The sequence below is a fragment of the Uranotaenia lowii genome, chromosome 2 (genome assembly GCF_029784155.1).
Source record: "Uranotaenia lowii strain MFRU-FL chromosome 2, ASM2978415v1, whole genome shotgun sequence".
NCBI lineage: Eukaryota > Metazoa > Arthropoda > Insecta > Diptera > Culicidae > Uranotaenia > Uranotaenia lowii.
In genome coordinates this window covers 194,259,705-194,272,528 of record NC_073692.1, presented here as the reverse complement: position 1 = coordinate 194,272,528, position 12,824 = coordinate 194,259,705, and the positions used below count along the sequence as shown (strand labels likewise).

General features: G+C 33.3%; 1 protein-coding gene across 3 annotated transcripts in view; it reads left to right on the top strand.

The window, feature by feature from the left end:
• Window positions 1-12,824, top strand: part of LOC129750167 (cGMP-dependent protein kinase, isozyme 2 forms cD5/T2) — a 692,362-nt gene that overhangs the window by 201,217 nt on the left and 478,321 nt on the right. The window lies entirely within an intron of this gene.

Genomic DNA, 12,824 nt, shown 5'->3' with positions numbered 1-12,824 from the left:
AAACATTAAACATTAAACATTAAACATTAAACATTAAACATTAAACATTAAACATTAAACATTAAACATTAAACATTAAACATTAAACATTAAACATTAAACATTAAACATTAAACATTAAACATTAAACATTAAACATTAAACATTAAACATTAAACATTAAACATTAAACATTAAACATTAAACATTAAACATTAAACATTAAACATTAAACATTAAACATTAAACATTAAACATTAAACATTAAACATTAAACATTAAACATTAAACATTAAACATTAAACATTAAACATTAAACATTAAACATTAAACATCAAACATTAAACATTAAACATTAAACATTAAACATTAAACATTAAACATTAAACATTAAGCATTAAACATTAAACATTCAAGATCAAATCGACATATTGAATTCTGATTAAAATATCAAATATTTTCAATTTGGGGCAGTGTTTATAAAAAGCAAAACATTGTTTATGTAAAATAAAGGCCTTGAATATAGTAGGCCCAAAAACTTGAAAAGCTTAAAATTGGCAATTTCTTAACTGATTTTTACGAATTTTGTCTTGCTGAATCATTATCGCGTCTAGATGGAGTTTGTTAAACTTTGTTTAGCTCTCAATCCAGGAAAAAATTGAAATACATGCTCAAATGTTCAGGATCGTAAAAAATCACTCATTTCACTTCACTATCATTAATTTATCGATGACCGTCTTGTGCAATATTTTTTTTCAATTCATCAAGATTTAAACATAAAAGTCAAACTGGTTTTGTCTACAGATTTTAAGGAATCAAACTGTTTAAAGATTAATGAATAATATTTTTAAAAAATCTTTTAAAACGTATTATGTAGATTTTGTAAAAAAAAAAAGAATTTAAAATACTTTCTCTGAAACGTACTGATTCCAGCCCATCAGTAAGTTCTGTTGTTGTATTTAAATTTAAATTTTGTGAATTTACTATAATTTTAAGATTTCAACCAAATATATATAACATTATCTGATTGATATTTTGTGTTTAACAACACATTTAAGAGATTCAACTATAGTTTTATGATCAATTTTATGCATTCAACTATAAATATAATAGATTCAATTACATTCCTATGAATGATGTAGTGCATTCAACAACAAGAACAGTAAGTTCAACTACGCAAGTGTAGTTGATTTATTTGTAAATATAATAGTTTAACTATATTTTTATTCAATTGATTCTGGTCGTTCAACTGTATATAGTAGATTTTACTTATATTTACCTTAGAAGTTATCATATCTTAAGATGGTTTTTCGGAATTATTTTATAGGTGCGTTTTATTTTCTTTTAATTTAATATTTTATTTATGGGTTTGTTTTACGCTCTCTTCGCAGCAATTTAATTTTGACTCGTCCATGCTTACCCCAGAAAATGACTATCGCTGCAAACGGGAGGAAGGAACGTTTTGATCGAGTATCCTGCAGACAAAATTTTATTTTAATTTAAAAACATCAAAAAGGTGTTGGACAGTTTGGTTTCGGTAGCAGCCCAGGCCGACGGATTATCGAACACCTTAATTAGTTTTCAGGTCATCTTCAGCCAAAAGAACTTCCGGAAGAAGGAGGTGGTAAGGTCTGCAGGATTTGGTAACCGGAAATTGACCTAGAAAGGAAAAAAAGATCAATTAATGATAGACTTTCTAAATTCAACAAATTCAGTCGTTTGCAGTCGTTTTTCTCATTATCTACTTCAAAAATACATTACACGCCTATACTCTAACCACATATATGATCATTTATGTTATGCTTTATGTTTTTATTCAAGTATCACTCACTCAATCATAAGAATTAAATTGAATTTACCATATTAAAAGTTCAAAGCCTATAATCAATCATACATTTGTAATTGAATCAGTCATATTTACAGTTGAATCAATTACACTATTAAAGTTGAATCTACCGTATTTTAAAGTTAAATGTGAGAGGTAAACCAGGAGTGTATAGTTGCATCTATCATATTTATAGTTCAATGCCCAGAATCAATCATTCAATTGTAGTTGAGTCTATCATATTTGATTGAGAAAGGTTAATCAACAGTTTGTAGTTGAGTCTATAAAATTTTTAGTTGGATGCGATAAAATCAGCTACATTTTGATGATTAACATAACTAGCTGAAATAATTGGAACAACTGTCGCCTTTTTTTCTCAGTATACGTAGCTATAGACTTCGTAGAGTTTTTTTTTTTCGAAGAGCTCTATAAAATATGACAAAACAAAGAAAATGCAAAGAATTCTGTCAGTTATTATTTATGTTTACTAATAATTTTTGCTTCTAACTTAGAAGTTAAATATGAAACTAGATTATTTTAATCAATGCACAATGGGGAAAAAGTATATAAACCACTAAAAAATTCCATATCTTTCCTCCTTTCGATTTCAATCGAAGTTTTTGATTGGCGATTAATAAAACCTCTAATATTCCCTACTTACATGGAATCCATCACCCAAGCAAACAAAAGTCTCGTTAAAAAGGTCAAACACAGCTTAATCAGCATAATCAATATACTGTAGTTCGTTTTTTTTTCAGCCCAAAATTTAAATTCTTATTTAAACTTTGAAGTTCCAGAACAGATTTGAACGGCCTTCTGTTCAGCCCACAAGTAATCGTTTAATCAGCAAAAAGAATTCTCCTCTCCCCTCTTACTTTGGTCACCACCAGCCCATGTGATGCTACCGGTTTATCGGCATCCATCTTTATTCCACCATCATCTCATTCATCTTACTAAATTGTTTTGTTTTAAGCTTTGTTCGATATACGCCAACACGCACGCTAGTGTTGCTACACATTTGTTTTATTTGCTTACTCAAGCAATCAAACAACCTAATGAAAAAAATTAGTCCTGATACCAGATTTGAACCGCGACCCTTCGAGATGATTGCCAAACACGCTGCCACGACGCCACGCCTAGATGTTGCCTCACTGGCAACTAGAATACCTGCAAGGGCAGCCAGCGACCATCAGCGAAGACGCATGTTAATTATTACTCAAAAACATGGCATATAAATCAATCATCCGTTAAAATAATATCGGTTTAAAAAAAAATCAAATTCCATGTTTATAACTGCTTAGCATAAAATTATACAAATTTTTAAGTTAATCTTGATATTTAATACATGAACTTCTTCAAATGACTTTCAATGTTTGATAAATTTGTAGTCAGTAAAAACAGTTAAACGAAATTTTTTGAAGTGAAACAAATTACTCTTTTCAAAAACAATTATTTGGAGTAAGCTTCAAGTTGTTCTGAGTTGAAATTTCAACATAAATTATACATTTCAACAATTTTCAAGCTATGAAAAATGTTTTATTGGTTAGATGCCCTTTTGTGAGGTCCGTTCACATTTCATATTCATGAAATGGCGGACATGTCTCCAAAAGGCTATTTGAGGAACTTTTTGGAGCTTCAAGTGCATGGAAGGCTGTTTGAGACCCAATTTGTAACTTATATACTGCCTTAAATCATCAAGTCCATTGAAGGCTATTTGAGATACCTATTTGTAACATTTATATTGAAGGGATGCGATTGACATGTCACAAATAAGGCTATATCAGGAACTTTTTAGAACTTCAAGTCTATAGAAGGCTATTTGAAGCCCTATTTGTAACTTTATGCAAATTACGCGATTGCCGTGTCACAAAAAAGCTACTTGAGGAACCTTTTGTGACTTTCATGTTCGCATTTGAGTGAATTCGGAACCAATTTATTTTGGAACCTTTGTTCAACGAAATTCGAAAATTTTGAATCAAATAAGACCTATTTTGAGTGATTTTTTTTTTTGAAAAATCGAATTAAGGCTAGAATTTGGGCCATCGCATGCATCGTACAATGAAATTATGGCCGTTTTACCCTCCATTACCGAAAATTTTAAATATATTTCAGAAAAAAAACATGTTCGAACTTGTAAATGTTTAGCCAAATGAGACTTATCTTATGCGGTTTTTTTTTTTCAAGGAATCGAATGAAGGCTGTTTGAGCCACTGCACGCATTGAAAAAATGAGTTATGGCTGATTCTACCCTCAAATCCCCTATATTTTTCAATTAATTTTGATAAAAATAAGTTCGACTTGAAAATTTTGAATCTAACAAAACCTATCTTGTGAATGTTTTTTTTTTAAGAAATCGGATGAAGGCTATTTGAGCCACCATACTTATAGAAAAATGGAGTTATGGCCGTTTTACCTGATTTTTTCCAACACTTTGCATAAAGTTAAGACAAACATTTCACGGGCTGGAAAATTTTGAAGAAAATGGCTATTTTCTCCTCCATTGGCTAGCTTTTTTTTATATATATTTCAGATAAAGATTATTCGGACTTAAAAATTGAGAACCAAATGGCACTTATCTTGTCCCAAGTAACACAGATCAAGCTAACTAGCATTTCGATGTTTTATTATGGTTTTATTATGGTTTTATTATGGCTTTTTTCGTGCAGCTCTTTTTATGATGGTTTTATTATGGTCATGCAAAATGCTTATATTCTTGAATCGACCACTGTTTTTAGATAGTTTTGAAGGCGCTCATAAATCTTCCATTAAACATACTGTTTTAGTTATTTAGAAAGAGGTAGGAATGCTATGTTTAAACTATAATAAAACACAAACTTTTGCATATTCTATAATAGCACTCAGTGCCTGATTATTAAACCGCCATAAAACTTAGTGACAGTTCTCGATCAAGATGTCAAAACAGGACACGCTCAGATTAGATAGCACATATTTGAATTGGAATTCCCATTTTTACACATTTTTGATAATTTCTGTGTGTTGATTTTGAGTTAAAATAATAAAAAATTATAAAAATCTATGCAAACTTCGAATTACCGAAAGTGGAATGAATAACTCTGCAATAGGAGGATCAAAATTTATTGCTTGACGCCATCATTAATACAAGAGGGCGGTTTCCGCTTTTATTTTCAAAGTTGTAAATAACTGAAAATATCATGAAACCTTCTTAATAATGTAATAAGGTGAAAGTAATAAACGAGTAGAAGTCGAATTTCGCTGTCCGTCGCCATATTAAATTCCAAGATGGCGGCTACCACTCAACTTGAAAATACTGTAAATGACTGAAAATCGCCTCAAACCCTTACAATATGGTTATTAGTTGAAAGAGATGAACCAGTAAAAGTCGAAGTTCGTTATTTGACGCCATCCAAATTCAAGATGGCGGTTTTCGCTGAACTTTAAAATGTTGTATATGACTTATTATCGTAAAAGGGCTAAACGAGTAGTAGTCGATTTTCTCTTTTCGCTTTTCTCTGAAATGCTGTAAGTGACCCAAAATCGCACAAAGCAACCACAATACAGGCCCCGATCGATTTTGGCACATGTCCCTAAATCAAACAAATAACAGAAACAACATTACCTTATAGTTTTCGCTTTGATAGAACCAATACAATTTGGACATATTAGCATGATAGACATAATACAATGACATAAATAGCAAATATGGCAAAAAACAAAAACTATCGACAAAACACTAAAAGTGCTAAATGCAATAAAAACATGATAAAAAATGTAGTACTAAGTAAAAACAAAGTAAGGAAAAAAATCGTTCGATTTTGACAACACAAAATGTTCGAGCGGGTTGCCAAAAACAATCAGGGTCTGGTTCTACTAGTTTATCCCTTTCAACGAATACCAATATTGTAAAGCTTTCGTGCGGTTTTTAGTCATTTGCAGAATTTTAAAGCTTAGTGGAAGCCGCCATCTTGGATTTCAAGATGTCGTTTGATAGAAAACTTCGACTTCTGCTCGTTTGGTCCTTTCACACAATGCCTATATTGTGGGAGTTTCATGCGATTTACAGTGTTTAGCAGCATTTTAAAGTTCAGTGAATGCCGCCATCTTGGATTTCGAGATGCACCTGATAGCGAAATTTGACTTCTTCTAGGTTAGCCCTTTTAGCCAATACCCATATGGTGAGGGTTTCATGCGATTTTTAGTTATTTGCAGCATTTTAAGGTTCAACGAAAGTCGCCATCTTGGATTTCAAGATGATCTGATAGAGAAATTCCACTTAAACTGATTAAGCCATTTTACCCAATGACAAAATTGTGGGAATTTCTAGTGACTTTCAATGATTTCAATCATTTTATAGTTCAGTGGAAGCCGAAATCTTAGATTTCAAGATGACGCCTGATAGCGAAATTTGTATTCTACTCGTTGATCCTTTTCAAATTATGCCCATATTGTGGGAATTTCATGTGATTTTCAGTGATTAACAGCATTTTAAAGTTCATTGGAAGCCGCCATCTTGGATTTCAATTAGACGTCCGATAGCGAAATTCGACTTCTTATAGTTTGGCCCTTTCATCAAATACCAATATGTGTGTGCGACTTTTTGTCATTTACAGCATTAAAAATTCAGCGGATGCCGCCATCTTGGATTTCAAGATGGCGTCTGATAGCGAAATTCGACTTCTACTCGTTTAGCCCTCTTACCCAATACCAATATTAATGGGGTTTCATGCGATTTTAAGTCATTTACAACATTTGAAAGATCAGCGAAAGCCGCCATCTTGGATTTCAAGATGGCGTCAGACAACGAAATTTGACTTCAACTCATGATTTATTCCACGGGTCATTCACAACCAATCCGTTTTTATTTAAAATGTCTGTCCTCATTTACTGTACTAAGGATTAACAACTCAGAAATGAGGAACTCATCCTAAGCGTGTAATTGGTTGGCTTGCGAGAGAAACGTCAAATCGTAGCATTTTTTGGGGTCATCATTAAACCATAATAAAACTATGAATTGACTCACGCCATGTTGGTTGCAAAATCGAAGGGCACAAAATGACGCCATGTTGATGGATTCACAATGCAAGCATTGGAAAATATTTTTTCAGGCCTATTTTCTATCAATTTCATCATGATTGACCATCAGATTTGACGAGGCGCATTTATTTTAAGATACAATTTCATACACATTTTACCTAAAATCTTGACTGGCAGTACCAAAGAGGCTCATAATATGGTCAAAACATTGGTATTTTAGCAATTAATTTTACCAGATCATATCTCAATAATGCAATCATTATTGATCTACCATTATGGTTGCTGGAAAAAATAAAAATAAAACTCCGAGAACTCACAGAGTCGAAAAAAAACAAAAATTCCTAACATGTTTAATAATAGCTTTTAAAAGCTTTGGTGACCAATATTGATGATCAACAATGATACTTCATGATGACGTTTCTAGGGTAGGGCCAAATAGCCTGATTTTGGCTTTAATAGAGTCCAGGTGATGTTATAGAATGCGCTTTAGCTTTTTATGAAGATTAATGCTATAGTCCAAACGAAATTTTGCTGACCATAATAAAGCTAAAATTGTTACTTGGGGTGTGTTGTTTCAGACAAAAAAAACATATTCGGACTTGAAAATTTGAACCAAATGGGACGTATCAGTTTTTTTTAATTTTCAAAAAACATTCGATTTTCACTATACTTAGAAAAAGGGGTAACTTGCAACAAACTTAGTTTTTATTCAAAAATCTAATGAAAACGTATATAAATTAACAAATTTTTTATAAATTATTGATGCCATAGAAACCATTACCCAAAAAACACCAAACGCAGTAATTTTTTGATCATTTGAAACAAATTTTTACATTTTTTCTGAACATAAGGATACTGCATACATTTAGGGATAAAAATACTACAAAAAGTTCTACTAGCTAAAATCTTGATAAAATAAATGTTTGGATGGATGAAATTTTGATGCTAACAAACGCGTGATGAAAAACAATCATGTTCCAGCACATGGAAACAAGATTTACAAGTGGTCTCTTCGATTTGCATTTTGTTGTATGTTACCCCAGACAGGCAACTGAAGTATAAAAATATTCATTTAAAAAATCTTGGTGATTGTTCGAAAAATATGTTTACATCAGCAGTATTGGTACAGAATGATTAAACCAGGAAAAAGTTTGTGGGTGATATCATTAAACCAAGCCGTCATTCTTGGGTAAAGTATTTTACGGCTTCAAAAAATGTTTAAATTTGTACATTTATTGGAAATTTTTAAATTTTGAATGAAAATGGAAAACTTTAAAATACTAACTTAAGACGTGAGAAATTATGTCATTCTCATTCAAAAATTATAACAGGGCTGTGGTATAAGAATGTTGCATCAAACCCCGCTGTTGCATGATGCCCCGTTTGACGGTACTTGATTTATAGGTTCTGTGCAATTATATAGTATGCATCTCTGATTGACACAAGAAGGATTTGAAATTTATTCCGGCCTTATTGTTTTAAATCTTTAGACCTGTTCAGGTCGAACAAAAAAATTAAAAAGTTAAAAATGTGTTTTTTTATATTTAGGACAACCTTGTTTGTCATACATATTTATTTTCTGCCTCCATCCGATTTTCGCTCACCCTATAGTTAATTGACTAAAACACATAATCAAAGTAGCGAAAAAAGAAGTCCTCTACTTTTTTCTTCATGATTGGCGGTCCAACAATTACAGAGTACACCGCGTCGATAATGCGAGGATAATAAAGCAACTGACTTTAAATGCAGCATAAACAGATATGTACCCGATGTATAAATAAAAAATTAACAACCCCACAGGAACCTGCTGTTGGGATGTCAGACTACCCAATTTCGGAAAGTGGAACCTTCCAGGCAAAGTTTGAGTCGCTTAATAACGGGTCCCCGGTTTGCTGCTGACCATGGCCTTTGGCTTGTCACGAGCAGGAGCCTTATTAAATTAACTATAAAAATAAAGAATAGGAAGAATGTTTTCACTTTATTTTAAGAAATAAAAAGTTAACTTGGAAGTTTATGTAAAAACAGTTAATTTCTAAACGATGAAATTTTAAGTTTGTTTCTGATTTGAAGTAAGTATCACTACTAGGTGAATCAGTCGTATTTGATGATAGTTATCTCTGACAACTGAACAATAAAGATATCGTGCTGAGGTTACGACACCAAAACTCAACTCTGAACCGGGATCGATTTTCTTCGACAACCTACTTTTTTCCAATTTACTTGAACTCGAATTACTATATTTGTAAGGGTTTTTTTTCTCTCGAAACTGTATAATTGCCTCAGAACCACCACCAATAATAGTAATAAGGTGTCCTACTGTCCTTTACGAAAACTTATCGAGTGTTAAATCAACGACTTCATTCCGCAGGTCACCGCATTTTTAATGAAGACCTAATCAAGTTGGACCGAAACCATGCAGTTTTCTCTTTTTTCTTGGAGCTCCTTTTTCAAAGTAGATATTATAAAATACTGCTTATAAAATCGGCTTCGACACATGTTGAATTATGGTTTCAGTTTCGATTTCCACCGGACAGGAATCGATGATAAATGTGAGAATATCTGGAAAAAGGGAGAAAGAAATTAAACGAAACGCAACTGCAAGATGAATTTAACATGACTGAACTTCTGTTATCCCTGAGGGGCAATTTATTTAATTTGCCGTTGTTCTCAAGATCAAGATAGTGGTGGACCTGATTGTGGTGATTAAATTAGTGTCCATTGGATAATGAGCTGGTCGTGTTTGCGGACCGAATATCAAGTAACGTGTTGCTGCTTTCCAATCATTTTTTTCCCCGAAAAGGCCTCAGGATATTTGTCATTGAAACCGTGAAAATGGTACGGTGGAGCTAATTACACCTGAACTTATTTCAACAAATGAAGAAATATGTTTCACGATCTGGAAAGAATATTTTTGGTTTTAAAAATTTATCTAAATCAGAATAGGAGCCATACAAGGTAATCATCTTCTACTTTATCCAGTTTATTTTCACTTTTTTAAGCGCAACAATCTTTTTTCCAAAGTTGCTCAGTACAAAATTCGGTTGCATCACTTTTCAGTGCTAACATTGTTTTTTTTTCATTTTCTTTTATTAATATTCTTCTCTTTTCTTTCCACATCATCGGCTGGCGCAAATTCCCGAAAAAAAGAATTTCTTAACCTAATTCCATTGGGCAAAAAAGTTGAAATTTCCAGTTCATTCGATGTGCTTCATAACATCGATGATAAGGAATTATTCATATTGAATTCTGATACGAGTAATAAGAAACCTTCTTCTTCTTAAACTCTGAAATGAAAATGTTTTTCCAATTACAGTCACATCTGTCAAGGTTGTGAAGATTTCTTTTCAGATCAGTCGAAGTGGAACTGCCCGTTTATTTGCGGAATCTTTTGATGATTTAACGTTGTTTTCAATTGCGTAAACGCCAAAAAATTCAATTTTTCACGAACGACATGAAAAGTGATCGTCCGTTCTAAGTTGTCGAGGTCTTACGGCGATCAGACACCGGATGAGATCACAACTGAATTAAATTCTTTGTTTGGTTTGCCCCAACCCAAGTTATTAAAATGAGGAAAACACGAATAATGTAAGAAGTGTTGGCTTCGCTCCTGAATCCTGAATTTATCCGAAACATTTTAAGAAAGCTCAGATTAAAAATTGGAAATTTCATGAAAAAGCTAAGCTTTGTTACCGTTCGTATTTATGGAGTCTTGAGTTTGTGCTCGTTTCCCACTAAACTTAAGGTAGACTTATTTTGAATTATATTTAAATTTATACAACACTACAGACAAACCCCTCACTACAGACAGTAGGGGGAAGTTCTCTACTACCGGACACTTAAGGTTTTTAGGCAATAACTTCAAAAATATTTTTTTGTAAATATTGGTTCCTCTACTGATTTGAAGAGTATCAATATTATGATCACTAGACAGTATTAGAAAAAAATTAATTTACAACATATTCATGTGGTAAGAGAAATCATTTTATGTTAGTTTTCACTACTTTCCAAAAGTGTTGTCTATGGCCGGACACTACAAATTTCATCACCAAAGTTGTCACCAATAGCACAAAAACGTAGCAAAATGACTGAAATCACTTGCTTAGGTCTTGTGAGTACGTGTTTTCCAATACTGAACATTCTATGAAGCCATTCATAAAAGTTTTTTTGACAAACCAGAATTTAACATTTGTTTCGAAAAAACCAGAGTAAAATTGTCTATGACCGGACAGCAAAATTTAAATTTTATCAGAGGACCAAAATAGTTTGGTTATTGAATCCATATCTTCAGTTAACCATTTGAGGGAGCTATAGAGATGAAAAAATGAAAGTTTCAAGTTGAAATCATCTATAATTTTGAATATTTTCTTGTCCGGTCATAGAGAACAATATGGTGTCCGGTCATAGAGAAATCGCATTTTTTTTTATTTTCCTAATATTTTGTTTGAACTTACGTTTTGTTATCTTACATTTACTGAAGTCGAAATATAACCAACCAACGATGACGTTTACGTGCAATTCACATTTGACAAGCCGTAAAAACTGATCACAATATAAATGAAAAGTTTGGGCGATCCTCGCCGAACTAATTGGCGAAAGCTTTAGATGCCTATAATTGGTTTACCTTTTCAGATTGGATTACCATATTTCTAACACCATATCAGGCTACTATTTACTTTATTTTCATGGTGTTAAAACATTATTAGGATATTGCGTTTTCAAAAAATCAATGTTGTCCGGCCATAGGAGGTGTCCGGTCATAGACGACTTCCCCCTATAACACTTAAGTTGTATAAAACACTGGTCTAAGGAAAATATGAACGAGAAAGATAACGGAAAGAGAGAGATGGAAAGTTTAGGTGGGAAAATAGGGGGTTCGATAAGATATCGAACACGGCTAGTCGATCTCTTGTTGGCGGACTTCAGTGCAGCAGAGTTCGAGGCGTTTCCAAATCAAACTAAAGTGCAAGTTGAGCGTGATAAAGTGTTTAGAGGAAGGATCAGGACCCGAAAATATTGGCCTGCCTTAGCTGGGTGATCGAAACCAGTCTCAGCCCGAGAATCAAATGATAGCCTAGACAACCATTTCCGGCTTGATTATCTCGCATCCTTCATCCGCTCCTCACGAGTTATCACAATCTGCACCATCTGCCGAGATCTGACACCATCCGACAAGATCTGCCACCCTTGTAGCCGAAAATTCCGTAGAACTGCTCCTCCCATATATTAAGAGCACATGCGGTCTAACAAGTGGAATCCTAGTTGAACCCCCGGACGAATCATCTTCACCAGTCAATTCCCGTTGAGCCATCGAGACCAGCAGCCAGCAGCAACAAAACAGGTACCTGTGAACAAAAACACACATACAAAACACACATACAAAACACACCGACACACATACGCAAGGAAATTTTGTAAGGTTAGGAAAAATAAACATTAAAAGTGTAAATTAGCTTTGCTCAGTCATTTTGAAAAGGAACTCCGATTTGCCCAATAGATCCAGGAGCCGACCTTGGGATCTCCGTCATCACACGCTCGAGCTCAGCCAACCAAAAGAAGGCCTTGTGTGCCCACCCTCCAGTGAGTCTCCAGAGGAACGACCAGGGACTCGAGGGCTTAGGCTGGATCCCTTCTGGATCCGGCAGTAACAGCTTATGTCTTATTATAGGGTTAAATTTGAACCATTTCGTAAAAATTATAATGCTATTCAAAATATTAGTCAATGTCGTCGTTGTCAAGCTTTTCTTCGAACTAAAAACTGTAGAATGCATGATCAGCGGCTCATTCGATCATGAAAAATCTAATTGTTTTGGTGGTGATATATCACAATCTGAATTCTTCAAATGGGCGAACTGCTCAGGTGATCATTCCTCCAATTCCTTCGACTGTCCAAAAATGTGTTGCATCTAGAAAAAATCCCGGAAAACTGAAATCATTGCATCGAAATCTAAACTGATCATGGAATAATATTTCATCAAATTCAAATGGGATTTTTTTTTAATGACTGACT